The 23,320-nt window shown below is 30.4% G+C and overlaps 1 long non-coding RNA gene and 1 pseudogene across 1 annotated transcript; one reads left to right on the forward strand and one right to left on the reverse strand.

Moving 5' to 3' along the window:
- The first annotated feature begins 4,695 nt into the window (after positions 1-4,695).
- Positions 4,696-18,998, forward strand: LOC132274448 (wall-associated receptor kinase 3-like; annotated as a pseudogene).
- LOC132274450 (uncharacterized) lies at positions 13,773-23,242 on the reverse strand. The gene is made up of 4 exons (XR_009470426.1): positions 23,049-23,242; positions 22,122-22,167; positions 14,767-14,832; positions 13,773-14,120 (listed from the first exon to the last, which is right to left on the reverse strand). It is a non-coding gene; the product is annotated as an uncharacterized LOC132274450 (long non-coding RNA).
- Positions 23,243-23,320: the final 78 nt, after the last annotated feature.

A 23,320-nucleotide genomic window follows, 5' to 3' on the forward strand; every position in this document is an offset into this window, starting at 1 on the left:
TGTGCCCTTTCCAGTGACTGGAGTGTCTAGTGATATCCTATTTTGCTATACCTAACGAGCATAAAAGATGTGTATCTGTGTAGTTATCTACTCGCAACGACTTCAAAATTTTGATTTGCACTCTCTTCTCTTTATGTGTAGAAATTTATTTTTCCCCTTTTTTCTTTGGTATGTTTGTGTGTGTTTTCTAAGTAATTGTGGAATTGTTGGGCAGATGTGTTGATATGTTTTTCTTATGTGTCATTGACTCTTTGTTTCGCAAGGAAAAACACATAGTGAGTTTGGATCCTCTTAGTATGTTTAACAACTTAAATATTTTATGAGTAACATGGTGCCATAATGCTAACAAATTACAAGTTGAACATTTATTTTGAGTTCAACAATTGATATTGACATCTCAAAATAATGTGTTGATGCCAAAAATTTATTTCAAAAGTGAATTCAGTAAATCAATTCTCGATGTAATTTGTTGAATTAAGTTGTTACACATGTATCCCAAAATTATTCTTTATCATATGATCACGCACACAAACACATATCTCTTAATATAGTGCATATAGAGGGTGGTAGTGGTTAATTAAGTAATAACTAAAACGTGTTAGTGATAAGATGAAATAAAATAGCCTAATGTGGTATGAACACAAATTAGAAGATCTATAAATGTTTTAGGTAAAAAGAGAGACTAATTTATATGGAAGAATTGGATAAAATCATTAAAAACGATTTTAAAAAGTCAATTATTATAGGAAAAAATAATTTGCAATAGAAAAAATAAAAAATCGTAAAATAACAAAAGATAATTCATGTGTCTAAGACTCTAACCTACTAGAAGAATAATTATGATGGTGATGCCATTTTTGTTGTATTAGAGTCTAATTTAAACTTGATTGGATTAGACCTAAATTTAAGCTAATTAATCCCAGAATTAGACCTGGTGAGTTGACCAATTAAATCGGACCCGGCTTGCACCTTCGACTTATTGTTTGCTCATCGGAGTCAGACTCACAGATAGGTTACGGACCTCCCCGCGAAGTCAATCCAGTTAGTAGACCCGGGCCCACGTTCTCTACGGGAGACGGGCAGGACCGTCCAATGACCTGGCCTCCCGACAGCCCACCAGAATGGCCTGCCAACATGGCCCGCCAACTCGCCATCTAACGTTTCCCTAGAGCTAGGTCTGGGCTTGTCAAATTTAGGAACAACAGAACGGACCCGTCAATCGGTGGACGGCCTGATGGATCTCATCCTGGGTCTATAACAGGGCCAAGAATCTCCGCTCTGGACCAATGTCCTTTGATTTTGTCAACACAAATATTTTTCTTTTCCTGTGTTTTTTTCCCCCTTTTTATTCTTCTGTGTGTTTCTAGCACAAGGGCTCTACCAAATCGGCCAAATGAATTTTTTTTTTTTGTAGATTGTATTTTTAATTATTCACACACGCAGATAATTGAGAGAATTATAGCTTTCCTAATTTTTCTCTCTAGTTGCTGTATCACATTGAATTTGAATAGAAAAGATCGAATTTGAATGGAAAAGATCTTGAGTCTGTAAGGATAAGTAAGCTGCGACCAAATACTTTTCTCTTTGATATACTTTAATTATTCTAAGTTCTAGAAGTAAAATTACAGTTATAAGAGCAAGTTTGATTTGTCCAGAGGGCGTTTTCATTCATTGTTTCTTAGTCCAACTAATTAATATGGTTCATTTGAAGACATAAATGCAATTTTATGTTAGAATGTTAAATAGTGTCAATTTAAGTATTGACAAAGTGTCCGAAAAAGTGTTAACGAAGTGTGTCCGAAAAATATAGTCTATTTGATGCCTGGCCAAGCCTCTCCGCTCTGGACCAATGTCCTTCCTTCATTTGGTCAACACAAATTTTTTTTTTTTTTTTTTTCGTCCGTGTGTGCTTCTAGCACAAAGGCTCTACCAAATCGCCCCAATGAATTTTTTTATGGATTGTATTTTTAATTATTCACACATGTGGATAATTGAGAGAATTATAGTTTTTGTATTTTTTTCTCTCTAGTTGCCATATCACATCAAATTTGAATAGTAAAGATCAAATTTGAATGGAAAAGATTTTGGGTCTCTAAGAATAGGTAAGCTGCGACCAAATACTTTTCTCTTCGATATATTTTAATTATTCTAAGTTCTAGAGGTAAAGTGACAATTATAGGAGCAAGTTTGACGTTTTCACTGTTTCTTAGTCCAACTAATTAATATGGTTCATTTGAAGACATAAATATACAATTTTACATGTACCATAGTTGATCTGAAGAGAGAAAATTTTAATGAATTGATTTACTAAAAAAAATATATTTAATGAATTAATTGGAATGACACTTATATTATGTTTAAATCATTTTATTTTTTTTCAAGACATCCTAACATACATGTTGTATTGTGTTCTTATTACTTCAAAATTATCTGTTAAACTTATGTTAAATATGTTAAATAGTGTCAATTTAAATATTGACAAAATGTTCGAAAAATATAGTCTATTTGATACAGGGCCAAGCCTCTCCCCTGGACCAATGTAAATGTCCTTGATTTGGTCAACACAAATATTTTTCTTTTCCTGTTTTTTGTCCTTTCCTTTTTATTCTTCCGTGTGTGTTTCTAGCACAAAGACTCTACCAAATCGCCCCAATGAATGTTTTTTTAATAGATCGTATTTTTAATTATTCACACATGTACATAATTAAAAAAATTATACCTTTCCTATTTTTTCTCTCTAGTTGTCATATCATCAGACAAAGTTGCAATATCATCTCTCAAATTTGAGATTCTACATCAGGAAAATAATTATGCCCCTAGTCAATGAACAAGAAACCCAAGTCTGTTCATAGCTGAGGAAGTTTCACAAAATAGCAAAATCGACCTCCTAATGCCAGCTGTATTATGAAGTTGCCAGAAAAACAATGTGGTAAATTCGTGTATCATATGCAAATTATATGCGTACAAACTTTTAAAAAATACTTTCATTTATCGTTAAGAATTTAAAAAAATACAATAAAATATACACAAACTACATCTTTTAGTATAGTCATTCTCTTTCACATTAGCTGTACTTTCAAAACAATACACTCAGTGGTTCTAGTAGGTTATTACTTTATTTTATTTTTTTTTCTTTCTAAATCTATCATCATTGTCACTCCAATGCACTATATATATATATATATATATATATATATATATATATATATATATATATATTATTTTTAATTTTTTGAAATTTGTAGATCACCACACTCATTGGATGATTTAATAGAATATAAAGATATTTTCACAACTCACAAATATCACACTATATACCTATGTATTTATTATAAATACATATGTTATGTTCTTGGGGTTATTGATTAATTATATTTAGATAGTTTATTTTCTTTTATGATTATTATAATAGTGTCTATTGGAATATATTTATTTTATTATTTGTTACATATTATTTATTATCCTTACAAATATATGATGATACATAAGAAAATAATACGATGTTTATAGCATAATTTTTTATCCTGAATTTTAGTGCATATAATGTATTATACACATGCGTATCCGTATTCATATTTTTACGTTTCTGTTTTTATTTTTGCCTGAATTTTTGAAACGTATTTTTTTTTAAAAAAAATAATATAATTATGCTCACACGTGTTCGTATCTGTCTGTTTTTCGTACCATATTTTACTAACTATGGGCAAAAATTAAAACACACACGGCAATGAATTCATTTGACATGGCAAGGGTGGGAAAGGTATACATGTTTCATATATTTGCATTTTTATTGACTTGCATTTACCAGTTGGCAGTTTTGAAACTTATCATGCAAAGCTACGAGAAGAGTGTGATTGATGTGAGCCTTACAAATGAGGTTCACTCATTTAACAATCTAACAGAAGTGTCACAGGCATGGGAGAGGAGGACTCGGTAGGCACATGGAATGAGAGTCTTCAAGGAATAGATGTAGATGTTATTACATTAATAGACCTGTGGAAATTTGGAATGGTGGACTCGAAGACCTATGGAAATTTGGAAGGGTGGACTCAAAGACATGTGGAGCATATTGGTGGCAAATTACGACACTATTTGTTAATATGACACGAAATAAGCGAATTTTGATTGACTTTAAATGAATTTGGATCATAAACGGGTTGACACAATTAACCCGTTTATTTAATCATATCGAGTTAAGATTAAGAGATTTAACTCAACATGTTATAATCGTAAATATAACATATGTAATATGTTAATTGTTTAAATTCAATTATTATAAATAATTAAGTCATTCCAACATAAATCTTGTCTATGCCTTATAATTTTTCATTCATATTTTCATTATTTAGATTAAATATGACAATTTTTTATTATTATTTATTATTTGATTAAATATTAAATGTCTAATTTTGATAAACAAGTCATTAAATGGAGTAACATGTTTACTCGTTTAATAAACGGGTTGAGTTAATGTTGAGAGTTCTTGACACGATTATTAAATGCGTTGGGTTTGGATTTACCTATTTAGTATAATATTCTTATATTGACACGACACGATTATGACCCACAAACACGAATTGTCACCCCTAGTGGAGCGTAAGCCTTGAGATAGTCTATGGCTCGTAATTGCGGTATCGGTTACGATCGTGGTGTTAAAAATTGTGAAACTATCTCATCTAGACTGACAAACAAAGAGTCCCCCCCATGAATTTGCTAAGAATGTTTGTGCTGGTCACTCCAGTAGCAAGTGGTCAAGCCAAACCAGGTTGCCAAGACAGCTGTGGCAACGTTAGCATCCCATATCCATTTGGCACAGAGCCGGGCTGCTACTATGACGATACATTTCTCATAACTTGTGACGACACTATCAATCCTCCCAAACCTTTTTTAACAACCGGTAATCTTGACGTCACCAACATTTCACTCCATGGTGAGCTGAACATCTTGATGTATATAGCCTATGATTGCTATAACCAGTCGGAACCGGTCACACCCACGCCCGAGTTGTCCAAATTCAGGATTTCTAGTACCCGGAATAAGTTCACAGCAGTTGGTTGTGACACTTACGCGACCATTAATGAACACGCGAGTGGTTGCATGTCCATAGGTAAGAGCATAGACTGTATCACCAATGGGTCTTGCTCTGGAATTGGTTGTTGCCAAACAACGATCCCAAAAGGACTAAGCTATTATGAAGTGACATTGGAAGGCTATTACAATCGTAGCAGAGTGTGGAATTTCAGCCCCTGTAGTTTTGCCTTTTTTGTTGAAGAGGATAAGTTCAACTTCTCTTCAGCTAGTTTTGCCGATTTACGGAATGTAAGCAAGCTTCCGGTGGTGCTTGATTGGGCAATTGGAAAAGAGACATCATGTGAAGCTGCAAGAAACTCGTCTGAATATGCGTGTAAAAACAATAGCGAGTGTTAAGAAGTTGATTATGACGCTGGGTACCGTTGCAATTGCTCCGATGGATACCGTGGAAACCCATATCTCCCTAATTGTTGCCAAGGTATCAATCATATATATTCATGTAATTATTGGGCCTGTTCATTGCTAATTTTATGTGGTGATTTATTTCTCTTTTTATTGTACTGCAGATATAAATGAATGTAATGATTCGACACTCAATCAGTGTGAAAAGAGTTGTGAAAATATAGCCGGGAGTTACAAGTGTTCTTGTCCCAAGGGGTACCACGGAGACGGCAGAAATGATGGAACTGGCTGCACTGGTGCTGCTGCTGATCAACTATTGGTAATTAAGATTGCTCTAGGTAAGCATTTGGGCTTAATATCCTAAAAATAAATGTGAATTTTCTAATGGCAGAGGAATTCCAAATTTCCAATAATATTTCTCAAACAAAAGTGTAGTTTAGTTTCAATGTAAAATATATTTTTTTTAGAAAAATATTTTCGGTAAGAAACATTTTACATGTAAGACAAGTTTTTTGTCCCATTTTTTTTTGGTGGTTGGCAACAATCTGAAAACCAAGGATCTAGTAGTATTTCCCCTACCTCCTAAAGTGGATGATGAGTGTTTAAGTTTCCAAATGGACAAAGTTGTGTATGAGCTAGTGGTGTATGTTTCTTGAGATTAATTAAAAAAATAAAATAAATAAAAATAAAATAAAAAATAAAAATCTGAAAATATTTTTAAGGGTAAAGTGCAAGAAACATTCCTAAACTATGTTCGAATTTGCAAATAACCCCTTAAAGTATATTTGTACATAATATTTGATGTCTTTGTTTAGAAGTAGTTGATTTGTTTTATTTTTATTTTCCCTTTCTAATTTATGTTTAAAAGTGGTTGATTTTTTCCTCAGTTTTTTATTTTATTATTTTTGGTTCATTCTTAATTTATTATTATTTTGAGTCATTATTGTTTTTTTTTTCTTTTTTTCTTTTTAAGAAGTATCATTCTTCTTTTTTCTTTAGTTTTTATTTTTATTTTACTCTTTGTAACTATATTTTGGTTGGTTCAAAATTTGTTATTCTTAATTTGTTGTATTGAAAAGGTTGGATTGTTAATTTTTTTTTTTACTTTATCTTTTTAGAAGCATTATTATTATTATTATTATTATTATTATTATTAATTTTTCTCTTTCTAGTTGATGTTTAGAAGTGGTTGATTTGGTAAGTTTATTTGGATTGTGATTTTCTTTCTTTTATTACTTTATTTTTTATTTTTGGTTCATTCATAATTTATTATTATTTTGAGTCATTATTGTTATTTTTTTTTTCTTTACTTTTTATCTTTCAGAAGTATCATTATTTTTTTTCTTTAATTTTTATTTTACTCTTTATAAGTTTTCTTTGGATTATTTTTATTAAAATTCTATCACATAATTCACATTAAACAATGAAATATTTCAAGAGTTTCTATAAAACTCTAACACAAATTACCTATTTATCTATTTATTATTAGTTTTTTAATGAACGGAAATCTATTTAAACAAAAATTATAAATATAAAACAAAAACATTTATTAATTGATATTGAAAGAGATTTTAAATGAATTTATATAAAGATCTAACACAAATTACCAATTTATCAATTTATGAGTTTTTAATAAAAGAAAACCTAATTACACAAGAATTATTAATATAAAAAAATATTTATTAATTGTCATAAAAAGAGTTTTAAAGAGTTTCTATAAAACTCTAACACATATTACCTATTTATATATTTATTATCAGTTTTTTTAATAAAAAGAAATCAAATTTAAAAAGAATTTAATTAAAGAAAATAAAATAATTTTAATAAAATATACCTCAAATTAGCAATTTTATTTTTTATAAAACTCTACCACATTATCTATTTATTATGAGTTTATTCAGGGAAAAAAAATTATTAAAAAAAATAAGATAATTTAGATAAAACTCTACCACAAATTACCTATTTTATTTTCTTTAAATTTTATCACATATAACATATATTTATCTATTTATTATGAATTTTTTAATAAAAAGAAATCTAATTAAACAAACATATATTTAAAAAAATAATAATAATTTTTTAAAAGAATTTCTATAAAATTCTAAAACAAATTACCTATTTATCTATTTATGATGAGTTTTTTAATAAAAAAAAAAAAAATAATTAAACAAGAATTATTAATATAAAAAATATTTATTAATTGATATTAAAAACTCTACCACAAATTATTACCTACTAAAATTCAAATATGTGTTTCAGTATTTATTTATTAATATAAAAAATATTTATTAATTAAAAAAAATTACCTAATAAAATTCATATTACCTAATACTTTTATAAAATAGTTTTCATAAAATTCAAATTAGAAATTACCTAAAAAAAATTCAAATTACCTAAAAATTTATTTCAATTTACATAATAAAATTAAAATTAAAAATTACCTAATAAAATTAAAAATATCTAAATATTTATTTCAAAATATAAATAAAAAATATTAACTAATTGATATAAAAGGAGTTTTTAAAACTGTTTCAATAAAACTCTAACACAAATTATCTATTTATCTATATTTATTATGAGTTTCATAATAAAAAGAAATCTAATTAGACAAAAATTACTAATATAAAAAACATATTTATTAATTGATAAAAAAAATAATATAGTTTCCCTAAAACTCTATCACAAGTTACCTTTTATTATGAGTTTTTTAATAAAAATAAATCGGATTCGACTAGGATATATTTAAAGAAAAATAATAATTTGTATAAAACTCAACCATAAATTAGCTAATTTAGTTTCAATAAAACTCTATCACATTATACAATGATATATTTAAAGTGTTTCTATAAAATTCTAACACAAATTATCTATTTATCTATTTATTATGAGTTTTTAATGAAAGAAAATCTAATTGGACAAAAAAATATTAATAAAAAATATATATTTATTAATTGATATAAAAATAGATTTTAAAAAAGTTTCTATAAAACTCTAACACAAATTACTTATTTATCAATTTATTATGTGTTTTTTAGTAAATAAAAAAAATTTAATTAGACAAAAATTATTAATATAAAAAATATTTATTAATTGATATAAAATATATTTTAAAAGAGTTTGTATAAACTCTAACACAAATTACCTATTTATCAATTTATTATGTGTTTTTTAATAAAAGATTGTCTAATTAGACAAAAATTATTAATATAAAAAATATTTATTAATTGATATAAAAAATAAAATAATTTTTCTAAAACTCTACCACAAATTACCTTTTATTTTGACTTTTTTAATAAAATAAAATCTAATTAGAGAATAATTATTAATATAAAAAGAAATATTTATTAATTGTTATAAAAATAGTTTTTAAAAAAGTTTCTATAAAACTATAACACATTTTACCTATTTATCTATTTATTATAAGTTTTTAATAAAAGAAAATTTAATTAGACTACAATATATTTAAAGAAAATACAAAAATTTTGATAAAATTTTCCACAAATTATTTTCTATAAACTTTATGATATTATCTATTTATTATGAGTTTTTTAATAAAATAAAATAATTTTTATAAAACTCTAATACAAATTAGCTATTTTATTTTCTTTAAAACTTTATGACATATAGCATATATTTACATATTTAAATAAAATAAAATAATTTCTATAAAAGTCCACCTCAAATTACCTATTTTTAAATTAAAAAAAAAACTCATGTAACCTGTATTTATCTATTTATTATAATTTTTTTAATAAAAGGAATCTAATTAAATAGGATATATTTAAAGTAAATAAAAATAACTTTTTAACAGAATTTCTATAAAACTCTAACACAAATATCTTATTTATTCATTTATTATGAAATTTTTAATAAAAGAAATCGAATTAGACAACAATTATAAATATAAAAAATATTTACGAATTGATATAAAAAATTAAATAATATCTCTAAAACTCTACCACAAATTACCTTTTATTATGTGTTTTTTGAAAAAAGAAAATCTAATTAGACAAGGATATATTTAAATAAAATAAAATAATTTTTATCAAAATCTACCACAAATTACCTGTTTATCTACTTATTATGAGTTTTTTAATTAAAGTAAATATAATTAGATGAGAATTTTTAATATAAAAAGTATTTATTAATTGATATAAAAAGATATTTAAAAAAAAGCTTCTATAAAACACTAACATAAATTACCTATTTATCAATTTATTATGAGTTTTTTAATAAATATATATATATATATAATTAGACAAGAATTATTAATATAAAAAAATATTTATTAATTGATAAAAAAATAAAATAATTTTTCTAAAATTTTATCACCTATGACCTTTTTATTATGAATATATTTAAAAAAAATAAAATAATTTCTATAAAACTCTACCACAAATCACCTATTTTATTTTCTTAAAAAATTTATCACATATAACCTGTATTTATCAATTTATTATGAATTTTTTAATAAAAGAAAATATAATTAGACAATGATATATTAAAAAATAATAATAATAATTTTTTAAAAGAGTTTCTATAAAACTCTAATACAAATCACATATTTATCTATTTCTTATGAGTTTTTTAATTAAAAAAATTTAATTAACCAATAATTATTTATATAAAAAATAAAATAATTTCTCTAAAACTCTACCTCAAATTACATTTTCTTATGAGTTTTTTAATAAAAGAAAATCTCATTAGATAATAATATATTTAAAGAAAATAAAATAATTTCTATAAAACTCTAACACAAATTACCTATTTTATTTTCAATAAAACTCTATCACATTAGACAATGATATGTTTAAAGAGTTTTATAAAACTCTAACACAAATTACCTATTTATCTATTTATTACGAATTTTTTAAGAAAAAAAAATTCAAATTAGACAAGATTTATTAATATAAAAAAATTATTAGTTGATATAAAAATAGTTTTTAAAAGAATTTCTATAAAACTTTTAACACAAATTACCTATATGTCTATTTATTATGAGTTTTTAATAAAAGGAAATCTGATTAATAAGAATTATTAATATAAAAATATTTATTAATTGATATAAAAAATTAAATAATTTTTCTAAAATTGTAACACAAATTACCTTTTAATATGACTTTTTTAATAAAAGGAAATCTAATTAGATAAAAATTATTAATATATAAAATAGTCTATAAAACTATGCCACAAATAAGCTATTTTATTTTCTTTTAGTATTTCAGTATTTATTTATTAATATAAAAAATATTTATTAATTGATATAAAATGAATTAAAATAAAAGAGTTTTATAAATAAAATGAATTATAATAAAAGATTTCAAATAATTATTAAAACAACTAAAAAATAGGTGAAATAGGTAATAATTTAATAAAATAAATTACCAAATAATAAAATAAGTTACAAAACATTCATCACGTACATCGCACGTGCCTTCTCCTAGTTTCATTAAATGCCCATAATGCAATTTGTTATTAATTACATTTAATGTATTTTTCTTATTAAAATATATTATGAAAAATATTCATACTAATTTGAAGTCATTTTCGCCATTAAATTTGCATAAATTTACCTTTACTTTTTTTAATTACTTGTATAATTAAAAATCTTAAGTAGAAAATTTTAAATAATTTCTTAATTTTTCATTAATTTATTGCATGAAAATGAGCATATAATTTATTTAAGTAATTTATTAATTTTTCATTAATATATTGTATGAAAAATTAAGAATGTATTTTTTAGCGGTAAAAAAATTAAAACTCAGTTCAATAAGTTTTTTTTTTTTTTATAAATAATAAAGTTTTAATAATAAGTTAATCATTTAAAAAATGGTAGTTACAAATCTTTCTTTTTTTTTTTTCTACATTTTAATGATAAATTGATACTAATAAAAAAATTAAGATAAATAGTATAAATAAATTAATAGTTCAAGGAGCCATTTGTAGTTCAAGGGGCATTTTACAAAAGGGCAAAAGTTTTTTTTTTTAAACTTTACCCTATATATAGATTTTTCTAATGGAAATTTACCCTATTTTTAACAAAAAGAAAAGAGTCAGTCTCCCATGCAATGGGAAAGAGTGAAATTTAAAATATGATCAAGACTAACTCAGATTCAAGCATAATATACCTCGTTGGTTTGTCTGGGTCAACTTGCAAGACATGTTTCAATTTTACTTCCAAAACTTACACTACAAAGGAATTTATCTCTGTTAAGCTATTGATTTGTGTGCTTAATCCATTATCTATGAGATGAGTGGAACAAGCACTTTCGTTCTGATTTCAAGTTCTCTGAAATGCTCTAATTTCTGGACAATCAACTAGTTGAGCAAATAAAAGTCTGAAATTCTTACATAATCATTCAAACGCAGGTACTGCAATAAGTGTTTCAGTTCTACTTGTGGGTTTCACTTGGTTGTATTTGGGACTCAAGAAAAGAAAGCTCATTATGCTCAAAGAGAAGTTCTTTCAGCAAAATGGTGGTCTAATGTTGAAACAACAACTCTCTAGACGGGAAGGGTTTATCGAAACAGCAAAAATTTTCACAGCAGAGGAGCTCAAAAAGGCCACTGACAACTAGAGGGGTGACAAAATTGTCGGACGAGGAGGCTATGGAACAGTTTTCAAAGGAACTTTATCAGATAACAGGGTTGTTGCCATCAAAAAATCCAAAATAGTGGATCAAAGCCAAATACAACAATTCATCAATGAGGTGATTGTACTCTCCCAAATCAATCACAGAAATGTGGTCAAGCTCTTGGGTTGTTGTTTGGACACAGAAGTCCCTTTATTAGTTTATGAGTACATCCAAACGGAACTCTCCATGACCACATACATAATGAAAGCAAGACGGCTCCACTTTCCTAGCAAACTCGTCTAAGGATTGCTGCAGAAACTGTTGGAGTTCTCTCCTATTTGTATTTTGTAGCTTCGGTTCTTATCATCCATAGAGATGTCAAGCCTACAAACATACTCTTGGATGAAAATTACATTGCAAAAGTGTCTGACTTTGGAGCATCAAGATTAGTGCCCCTTGATCAAATGCAGCTATCCACATTGGTGCAAGGAACTCTTGGATACTTGGACCCTGAGTACTTGCAGACAAGTCAATTGACGGAGAAAAGTGATGTTTACAACTTTGGGATTGTCCTTGTCGAGTTGCTAACAGGAAGGAAGGCATCTCCTTCGACAGGCTAGAGGACGAGAGAAATCTAGCTATTTATTTTCTTTCCGCGTTGAAAGAAGATCGCTTGTTTGAAGTTCTTGAGTGCAGTATAGTTCGTGAGGGAAATACTGAGAAGCCCAAAGAGGTTGTTGTTCTTGCAAAGAAGTGTTTACGAGTAAATGGGGAAGAAAGACCTAGTATGAAAGAAGTAGCAATGGAACTGGAGGGACTAAGAATAATGGAGCAGCATCCATGGGTTAACGGTGAATTGAATTCGGAAGAGACTAAGTGCCTACTAGGAGACACAATATCGAACACTTTTGGATTTGAAATTACTGGTAACACAACAGGCGCATATGATAGCACTAGGGAGCATATTGTTCTGCCATTAGATGGTGGGAGGTGATTGTTTTGCCATTTGTACACATGCATCTTCATTGATGGTGTGTACTGCGACTGTGCCCTTATCCTATGACTGGAATGCCTAGTGACGTCCTAGTTTGCTATATGATCAGCATCTATACCTGTCGAGCATGAAAGATGTGTAGTTGCGTAGTTACCTACTTGCAATGACTTCTAAAATTTGATTTTCAGTCTCTTTTCTTTATCTGTAGATATTTTTTTTTTTTTGCCCCATTTTATTTTGTTCGAGTGTTTTTTTAAGTAATTGGGGAATTGTTAGGCAGATGCACTAATGTGGTGTTTTCTATACCTATATTGTGTGAATGTGTTTTGCTGCAACCTAAAAGTGATCGATCTGTTACAAGAGGGAACTTTTCACTGTGGTTTGTAAGAACATTTTGTGATGTAACTTTGTTGTAAAATGACTTTTAGCAACAGCTATTTACCACCTTGTGTACTGCAAGAACTAGTTTCTCAATGACGGAAATAAAAGACGAATAAATGATTGGGTGGAAAAAAACAGAGGACCCTTTGAAAGATCAATTAATTTACATCCCTAGAGGTTTCTTCATCAGATTAGTTCTTTAACAAGCAGCAAAATTGGCTTAGGAGCTATGAAAAATGTTTCTCCTAGTATTAACTAAAGTTGTATTCAAAAGCACCTTCAATCAGTGAAGGAGTGAGATAATTCTTTTGGGTGGGGGTGGTTAAACAACAATAAGATAAATTATTTTCAAACTATCATAATAAACAAACAAACAAACAAACAAAAAATAAAAATAAATAAATAAATAAATTTAACCTTCATTGATAATTTCATTGAGTACTTTCACAATTGTCATCGAGGAGTTTTCATACTTCAAAAATTGTGTACGATTACTTCATTATCTATGCTATTAAATATATCTTTTTCAACATATACAATCAATCTATCACTCTTCCATTAACATATCTTTCTCAGCATATACATATACGATTGATATAAGGAGAAAAGCAATAAGATAACATAATAAATGAGAACTTACTCCAACAGCACAAGATCATGAAGCCCATACTCCCCTATTCCAATTAACACCATATATCACCTCAGAGCTCCACAACATTCTCAACAAATACACGAATCTAAAATACAACACATATTGGTGTTAGTTGAAAAAAAAAAATGAGAGTGAATGGAAGAATGTTGTATTACACAAGATTAGGGGCAAATTACAACACATATTAAGGATTTTAAAACAACAAAAACAGAAAATCACTCATAGTTTGTATCAGACACTATAGTGAATGGAAGAATGTTGTATTACACAATATTAGGGGCAAATTACAATCTTAGGGTTTGCGAACTCGAATGGAAGCTTTCTTAACCCTAGAATGGGAAAATGTGGCGAAGGATCCTAGACCTCCTCCACATCCGCCAAATTAATTCTTTAAGGTTCGAGAAAAACCCGTAGCAACTGAATTTTAACTCGATTGAATTTTATTTTGGGCCTTTTGGGCCATGTTTTGTGCTAGTTTGTCCTTGTATGTTCCTTTTGGCCCATTGGGCTTAAAATTCTTAAATTCAAGCTGAAGCCTCTATAAAATACCAACGTGCTCTCATGTCATATGGATCACATGAACTGTGAGCTCTATTTGTATTCTGTGATTGGATAATAGACTAATAGTAAAAGAAATGGGTTCCAGTATTTTGCTATTTTCCCTTACCACCCTCACCTAGCAGCCTACCAACAATGAACAAACCCAATTTTACAGAACTTTGTACAATTACCATGATAACAATGACTCGCCATTTAATGGTCATAAGACGAAGGAACAATAACTCTGTACAGAACATCTGCAAATGAAATCCAAGAGAGAGAAAGAGTTAGAAATCTGAAAACAAAGAGGAGGGGGAAATTGAAGAGAGTGAAAGGTGAAAAAAAAAAATTACCAACGTGCTCCCATTTACAGTGTCCTTTTGTTCTATCATTTTTGTTTTTCTCTTCTTCTTTTTTATTTTTATTTTTATTTTTATGTTGAACTTGATGTTTATATATTGTTCAATTCAGCAAGGAAAAAGACACGTACATATATTTAATAACAATTATGGTTACAAATTATCAATTTGCCTGAGTCTTCGAAGGGAAAAAAAAGTTAGTCCCACATACTATAGAAAAATAAACACATCACACAGAACATAAAGATTTACGGGTTCAGAATAAACTTTATGTTTAGAGTCAAGATCAAACAAAAAATTTCATTATGCACAAAAAAAGAAATTATAAATTTCAGCCACCAAACATTATCTCTCATCTAATATGCATCTTTCAATGGGATACACAAGAGAAAGCAAGTCAAAAAAAAAAAAAAAATAAGCCAAAATTGGATGGCAACCTGACTCAAGCCCAAACAAAATTTGGCTACAACTTCGCATCCCCCTTGTCCCTTTTACGTGCTTTCTTTATGCGATCAACACTTAATTTACAGAATTACTCAAAAAAAAACCATGGCAACAGGATTATGGTACATACGAAAACTGTGTTTGGCAATAAACATTACTACTACATTTTTTTATTTTTTTGGTCATTCAAAAACACATAGGCCAAAAGCCAAGATGACAGTACAGAGGTATAAAGCTAAGCCAGAAAAGGCATACAAATCTTGAAGCAAAGCACATAAATGAAGAACAGACTCCAGATTTGTGGAGGAAATTGAACCCAACACTCTGCAAACGGAACCGGAGAACGCACCGGATAGTTCTTTTAATGAAGTTAATACTAACCGACATTGCACGTCAAGAATGTACTATCTTTGTCAGTGACTCAGACAACATTGACCCCTGGAAAAAGAAAGACCAACTATTCCAACTAACCTCAGCCCAAACTTAGGGCAGACACATGTATATCTCTTTCGTGTATCACACTGCAGTGGACTTGGTCTTCCACTAGAGTGCCAAAAAAGGAACAAAAAAAGGGCTTGTGACTTTGTATACACCAAAAAGTAGCCATCAGAAATCAAAGAAAGTTGTCACTCACAATGGGTTTGCCTGTGATGCCTGTCCAAATTCTCTCCCTTGTGCTGTTGATATTCTCCTCAGCACCAACTGCTTCGCCAGCGAATACACCCATAGCCAAACCCGGCTGCGCTGATCATGTGGGAATGTAAGCATCCCATACCCATTCAGCATGACTCCGGCCTGTTATCTAGATAAACATTTCCTCATCACCTGTAACAATTCCTTCAATCCTGCCAAACCATTTTTAGAGAGGAGTACAAAAAACGTTACCAAAATTACACTCGAAGGTCAGTTGCATGTCTTGAAGTTTACCGCTCATGATTGTTATGATGTGCATGGTTACAGGATGACCTACAACGAGCCCATATTCAAGCTGACCAAATTCACCATCTCTAATACCCAAAATAAGTTCGTAGCAATTGGTTGTGATACTTACGCCATTTTAAATGCTTACGAAGGTGATCAGAGCTACACGAGTGGGTGTATGTCCCTTTGTGAGAGCATGGATGACATTACTGATGGTTCTTGTTCCGGGTTCGGATGTTGCCAGACATCCATCCCCAAAGGGGTAAGGAAAATTAATTTGACACTAAGTAGCTACTACAATCATACATGCATACATGGCTTCAACCCCTGCAGCTATGCCTTTGTTGTAGAAGAAAGCGAGTTCAACTTCTCAAAAAATTATCTTCGCGATTTGAAGAACAAAAAAAAAAAGCTTCTGTTGGTGCTTGATTGGACCATTGGTGATGAGACATGCGAAGTGGCTAGCAAGAATTTGATTAGCTATGCATGTAACGAAAATAGCAAGTGTTATGAACCAGATAATGGTCCTGGGTATCGATGCAGATGCTTTAATGGTTACGAAGGTAACCCATACCTCTCCAATGGTTGCCAAGGTATTCACCACATTTATGTTTGTATTAAACCTTTAATTGCATTGCTTCTAAGTGTTTTCCTGACATGTGCCTCAAGTTAATTCTTTAATTGTTTTGCAGATATTAATGAATGTGAGGACCCAAGTCTCAACAGGTGCCCAAAACATTGTGGTAACATTGCAGGCAATTATACATGTTCTTGCCCCAGAGGATACCGTTGGGACAGCAGAACAAATGGAGAAGGTTGCGTTGTTGATCAACTACTCGTGATTACTCTTTATGTCAGTAGTATATTAGATGGATTCTAATTTCCTCCTCAGATACAATGATGATTCAATTTTTCAGATATCCTTAGCAATTGATGCCACCAGTTGAAAAGAGGGAAAGATCAATGAATATGGTTTATATCCATCAATTCATTTATATTACCCTTTGGGCCACAAAGATAATTTGGTAGAGTGATCTCCTTAGGTACTGTCTTCCTTTGTTAGTGTAGTAATTCCAGACAACCTTCTGAACCTCACAATTGTTGGGTGGCACCATCACGAGTTGGTCAAGTATGGACATTGAAAGTGAAAGCTAGTTGTGATCAAGCAATTAGCTAATTTGTAATAACAGGTTCGGGGTTCTTGAATGAAATGTTAGTTTTTCCTGATTATTATGGATTGTTTTATCCTTAAAATACTATGGTCTCCAAGTCTTTTGGTGAATTATATTCTCATCAAATTGTCCATGGATATAAATATAAGGGGGAGTTTTATATTCGTGGTTGTGTTATGTTCATCTTACTTCTTTCCAGTACTGCACAGTATCCTTTGGACTTTTCAGTATTTTATTCATGCTTTGCTTAAGTTACTTACAAAAAGACGTAAAATATTCCTTTATAATTTCAATTACAGGTATTACTACAGTGGTAACAGTTCTGCTTGTTGGTAGCTCCTGGTTGTACTTTGGATTGAAGAAAAGAAAGCTCGTTAGGATCAAAGAAAAATTATTTCAGCAAAATGGTGGTTTAATGTTACAACAACAGCTCTCTGAACAAGAAGGAACCAAGGATACAGTCAAAATTTTCACCAAGAAAGAGCTTCAGATGGCTACTAACAACTACGAGGAAAGTAGAATAATTGGTCGAGGCGGTTATGGCACAATTTATAAAGGCTACTTAACAGACAGCAAAATAGTTGCCATCAAGAAGCCTAAAATAGTGGATCAAGGCCAAATTGAGCAATTCATCAACAAGGTGATTGTACTCTTTCAGATCAACCATAGAAATGTGATAAAGCTATAGGGTTGTTGTTTGGAGATAGAGGTCCCTCTACTAGTTTATGAGTTCATCAACAATGGCACCCTCTTTGAACACATCCATAATGAAAGAAAGGAAACCGCCATTTCTTGGGACATCCGTCTAAGGATTGCAGCAGAAACTGCTGGGGTTCTATCATATTTGCACTCTGCAGCTTCTACTCCGATCATCCATAGAGATGTCAAGTCTGCAAACATACTCTTTAGATGATAACTACGCTGTAAAAGTGTCTGACCTTGGAACATCAAGGTTGGTTCCATTGGATCAAGCTCAATTCTGTACGATGGTGCAAGGAACTCTTGGATACTTGGACCCTGAGTACATGCACACGAGCCAATTGAATGAGAAGAGTGATGTTTATAGCTTCAGAGTAGTCCTTGTAGAGCTATTAACTGGAAAGAAGGCCCTTTCTTTTGATAGACTAGAGGAGGAGAGGAGTTTAGCTACGTATTTTCTTTCTTCACTGAAAGAGGGTCGCTTGTTTCAAGTTCTTGAGGACAATCTAGTGTGTGATGGATATGCTGAGCAGCTCAAGGAAGTTGCAGAGATTGCAAGGAGGTGCTTAAACCTGAAGAGGGAGGAGAGACCTTCTATGAAGGAAGTAGGAATGGGACTAGAGGGACTAAGGATGGTAGACAAACATCGATGGGTTGGCATAGCATTGAATTTGGAGGAGACTGAGCCCTTGCTTGATGAGAGATCAAATACCAACGAATATGGTGGTAGTAGTGCTACAAATGCCAAGTTTGATAGCCTAAGGGAACATGTAATATTGCCTATCGATGGTGGGAGATGATTGTTTCGTCTTGATTTTGCCATGTTAGCATCTGAACCTTTCAGGACATAGAGCTAGCCAAATTATCTGAAAACTGACCTACGTCCATGAATGAGAAGACATTCCACTATGATTCGTAAAGATATTACAACAATAGAGTACCAACACTTGGTACATGTCTTTTCACCATGTATCACTCCATGAGCTTATCTCCCCGCTAACAGTGTCATCGTTGTTTTTCCTACTCTACCAACCCGCATACTACTTCTACCCATCAACTCCCTCATGAGACTACATCTCTCTCAATCTCATAATTCTCAACCCAAAGCCTATATATCTATTTATAGAGTTCTAAACTCAATTCCTTGTTGGACAAGGATTACAATTTCTTAGAAGTCCAGACTTGCCAAACAAGAAATTAACAAACAGAATACAACTCTAAAATAAAAACAAAATTAGAATAGGAATTTGAGACACAAATTCCAACAATCACCACCTTGTCTCAAATTCTATCCGGTCAATCATCGTTTCCACGGCATTAATGAGGACAATTCTTTTGCAGCTTCAATCTTGACAAACCTCCTGCAAAACTCCGATTATCCACACTCTACGCTGCTCGATCAGTCAAACCTCCAAGGCTCCACCTTGACTACTCGAGCTCTGTGCCATGTAACCAAGCCGATTGACTACACCTAGAACTGAAGCCCGTTGCAACACATGTTTCGTGTGTCGGAGATATAAAACGAGTACACCGGAAAAGAATGGGAACTGGGTCGATCTATTCTATGGCGAAGCATCTGAAGCATAACTACATACTCACACGATCTTCGCCGAGAGATAGGAGCATTCGGTGGAACCGGTGAACTACACTTGCTTCTGGATAGACGTGTGGGACAGAGGGCTCATGTTACCTGCTGTCCACCCTTCCTCCTCTACTTTGAGAATCGTGTTAACAGAAAGTAGGCAGAAGGGAAGGAGGTCCTCAGTAGGAGTCGCACACTAACTTGAGCAGTGCGGGAGACTGGGGAATGGTTCGAGTAAACTCCCATGGGTCCGGCAAAATCACAAACAAACCTTCAACAAGAAGAGTTGCTGTTAACAAAGAGCCTTCCGTTTCAAGTTAAAACCTAGAGTAATATACCAACCATATACAAATATATATAAATAATTGAGGCATACTTCGATTCATACAAACATTGAAGAAGAAAGAGGCATACTTCTATTCATACAGACATTGAGGAAGAAAGAGGCATACTTCAATTCATACAAATATATAGAGACATTGAGTCATACTTCGATTCATAATTCATACTCGGGGCTTTACGGCCTTTTGATACCTTTATGAAAGGTAGGTTGATACTTGATACAGAACTTTCATTTGTGAGAGGGACTGAAAAATTCATATGGTAAAAAATTGCTCTTCAAGCTTGACTTTCATGTTTCTTGGGATTGGCTTTGGTCCTTGATTCATCGGCCAAGTTCATCTCTCTCTGTAAATAGAGACAAAAAGTCTCTTTCTTCCTCCATGTATATATTTCACTCTTAGCAATCTATAATTTGATTCATTCTTGGTTACCAGCATATTCTTTTTGCCTTCATATCCTTTTTGTCTTCAATTTTATTTTGTCTAGGTTTGCTTATGAAGCTGTGGGTTTATATTATATGATATAATTTGATGAGGGTTATGAAAAAAATCTCCATAGTCTGGGCTAAGGCATAATAATAAAAGACCAACTTAAACATCTCTCCGATGACGGTCAAAATTGATTGGGAAATAGGTGAACTTGTATGTAAAGCGTTGTATTTGTTTCAATATTTCAATTTATCGAGACACTATAGAAAGAAAGAAAAATTATTGAAGAAAGAATTTATAAAATGAGTTAAATATATATTATGTTCAAAAAATAGAAAAATAGTAATTATTTAATTGACGGTAAGAATGACTTACTTATAGTAGAATTAAGTTTGTTCACGCAGTGAGTGTTTTGGACCATTAACTCGTTCATGTGGTTTACTAAGTTTCTTAAACCGTCAAATGGTTTTTGCAATCTATTATTATTTTTATTATTATATATGGGGTATGGATAAATTTTATTATATTGAATAGTTTATTCGTATATATTTAAAAAGAGTGGTATAAAAAAAAAGTTAAACTACTTTAGGTTGACAAATGATAAAATAAATAAATAAATAATAAAAATCTTTTAAGGGCAAAATAGTTATATTAGTAGTAGACTAACTTTAATAAATGTTTTGCCAAACAAACAAAAAAAAAACTCTTCTAGGATTAAAAGCTCTTCTAAGATACAGTTCTCAAACACTAACATATAAGCCAAATATAAGTGATAGCTTCTACTTATCTTTTTCTTCTGCGTAAAGCAAAAATAAAAGTTATGCCAAACGGGACCAACATCCACAGATGAGAAGAGCTTCCACTATAATTCATAGAAATATTACAACGTCAGAGTACCAACACCACACACATCTTTTCACCATGTACCACTACATGAGCCTATCTACTCCCTACTAGTGACCCTTGGTCTTTTCCTTATCCTACCAATACATAAACTATCTCTATTCATCAATCCCTCATGAGACTAAATCTCTCTCAATCTCATAAGTCTCAACACAAAGCCTATGCATTTATAGAGTTCCAAACATAATTCCTTGTTGGAGAAGGATTACAATTTCTTAGAGACCAAGACTTGCCAAACAAGAAATTACCAAACAAAATACAACTCTAAAATAGAAGCATGATGAGAATAGGAATTTGAGACACTAGTTCCAACAATAATAAAGTGCATAAAAGACTAAACCAAGGGCCTATGAACTTTGGGTTTATTTGAAACAATTTTTTAAAAAAATTTAATTATTTTTTTTAAAAAAATAATAATAATAATTCAAATTGTCCCTCATACACAATGGTGGTGTTCCACTGTCTCTAGGGATGAAGCCGGGATTTCATTTCAGGGGCACAATGTGCTTGATTAAAAAAAATAAAAAATTAATCAACAAACATAGCAAATATAGATTGTTCAAATCACAGGCAAATTGAGTATTTGATGTTAACTAACAAGAGATTTAACAGTAAACTAGAACAAAGAAGATGAGAGTTCAAGGGGAATAACCAAAACAAGCAGACAAATAAATTTATTAGTTAAAAAAATTAAACCTGACCAAGTGGCATTGTCTTTAGCATTCCAATTCAATTCTGCTAACTGCAAAAGAACATATAATTCTCACTCAACTTCAAAATATAATAAAAACAATGGACACCCAATATTATAAAACATAAATGGACAATTCAGTATCAACCAAGAATTCCAAAATTTCAAGAAAGTATACTTTTACATAGAAATAAAGCTCTTTTTCAGTAAAACCCAATTGCTAGATATGTGAAAAAAATAATAATAATAAAAATAAAATAAAATTTTAGATATACCTTAACTATGACAGGAAAATTACAGCTATGTTAATCATGAAGTGTGGCAAAAAACTAAGCAAAGAAGAAAAAGTGCAATAAAATCATTACATAAAATCAAATCACTTTTCTTAACATCAATAAAAATATTCGGTTAGGTCACTGAGAAAGGAAAAAAAAAAAAAAAAAAAAATCATTGTAGAAAAAGAGAATATTTAGCTCTCTTTATGTTCTCCCTCTCTCTCCATATATATATATATATATATATATATATATATATATATATAAAATCTTTTAGAAGTAAAATTCAATGGCCAAATCAAAGATTTAAATTTTAGAAAACCTCGGTGGTAGGTAATTTTGTTAGGGATAGTCGTTAGTAAGAGTTTGTACCATACTCAATAAATCAATCTTATTCACTAGACCCTGCATTCATCTAGAATGAGGGTTACTAACATAGTTAATTTCTATTTCATATGCAATCCAATTTCTGAGTTTGCAGTGGTAAACTCAGAATTGATAAGAGGAAATGAGACAAAGAGGTTGGGCTTCGACAAAAAAAGAGTAAAAAATTTTGAAGGAAAAAAAGAAAAAGACTTTTAGAAATGATAATTTTAGGGTTTTTGATTTGAAGAGACAGAGAACAAGAAAGAGAAATGGGAGTAATAGAAGATGTACCTGTGTAGTCGTAGCCGATTAGAAACATTCGAAGTGGTCGCCATTGTCGTATTTCGGCCGTCGATATCTAGCACTTTCCGTCAAAAGACTCAAGACACCGGAGAGCGATTGGGGAAACAATGAACAGACGCTTTCTCTCCGAGTTTGAATATACATTTTATTTGCTAATTGAGGGTGCATCATGAGACTTACACCTTCAGTAATCTAACGGTTAAAAAATATCTCAAGAAAAGCACTTTGTATTATCACACTGCTAAAAAGCACTTTCATTT

The sequence above is a fragment of the Cornus florida genome, unplaced genomic scaffold, assembly GCF_030987335.1.
Source record: "Cornus florida cultivar Cherokee Brave unplaced genomic scaffold, ASM3098733v1 CherokeeBrave_3.0.0_Hap2_Chr09, whole genome shotgun sequence".
Taxonomy (NCBI): Eukaryota; Viridiplantae; Streptophyta; class Magnoliopsida; order Cornales; family Cornaceae; genus Cornus; species Cornus florida.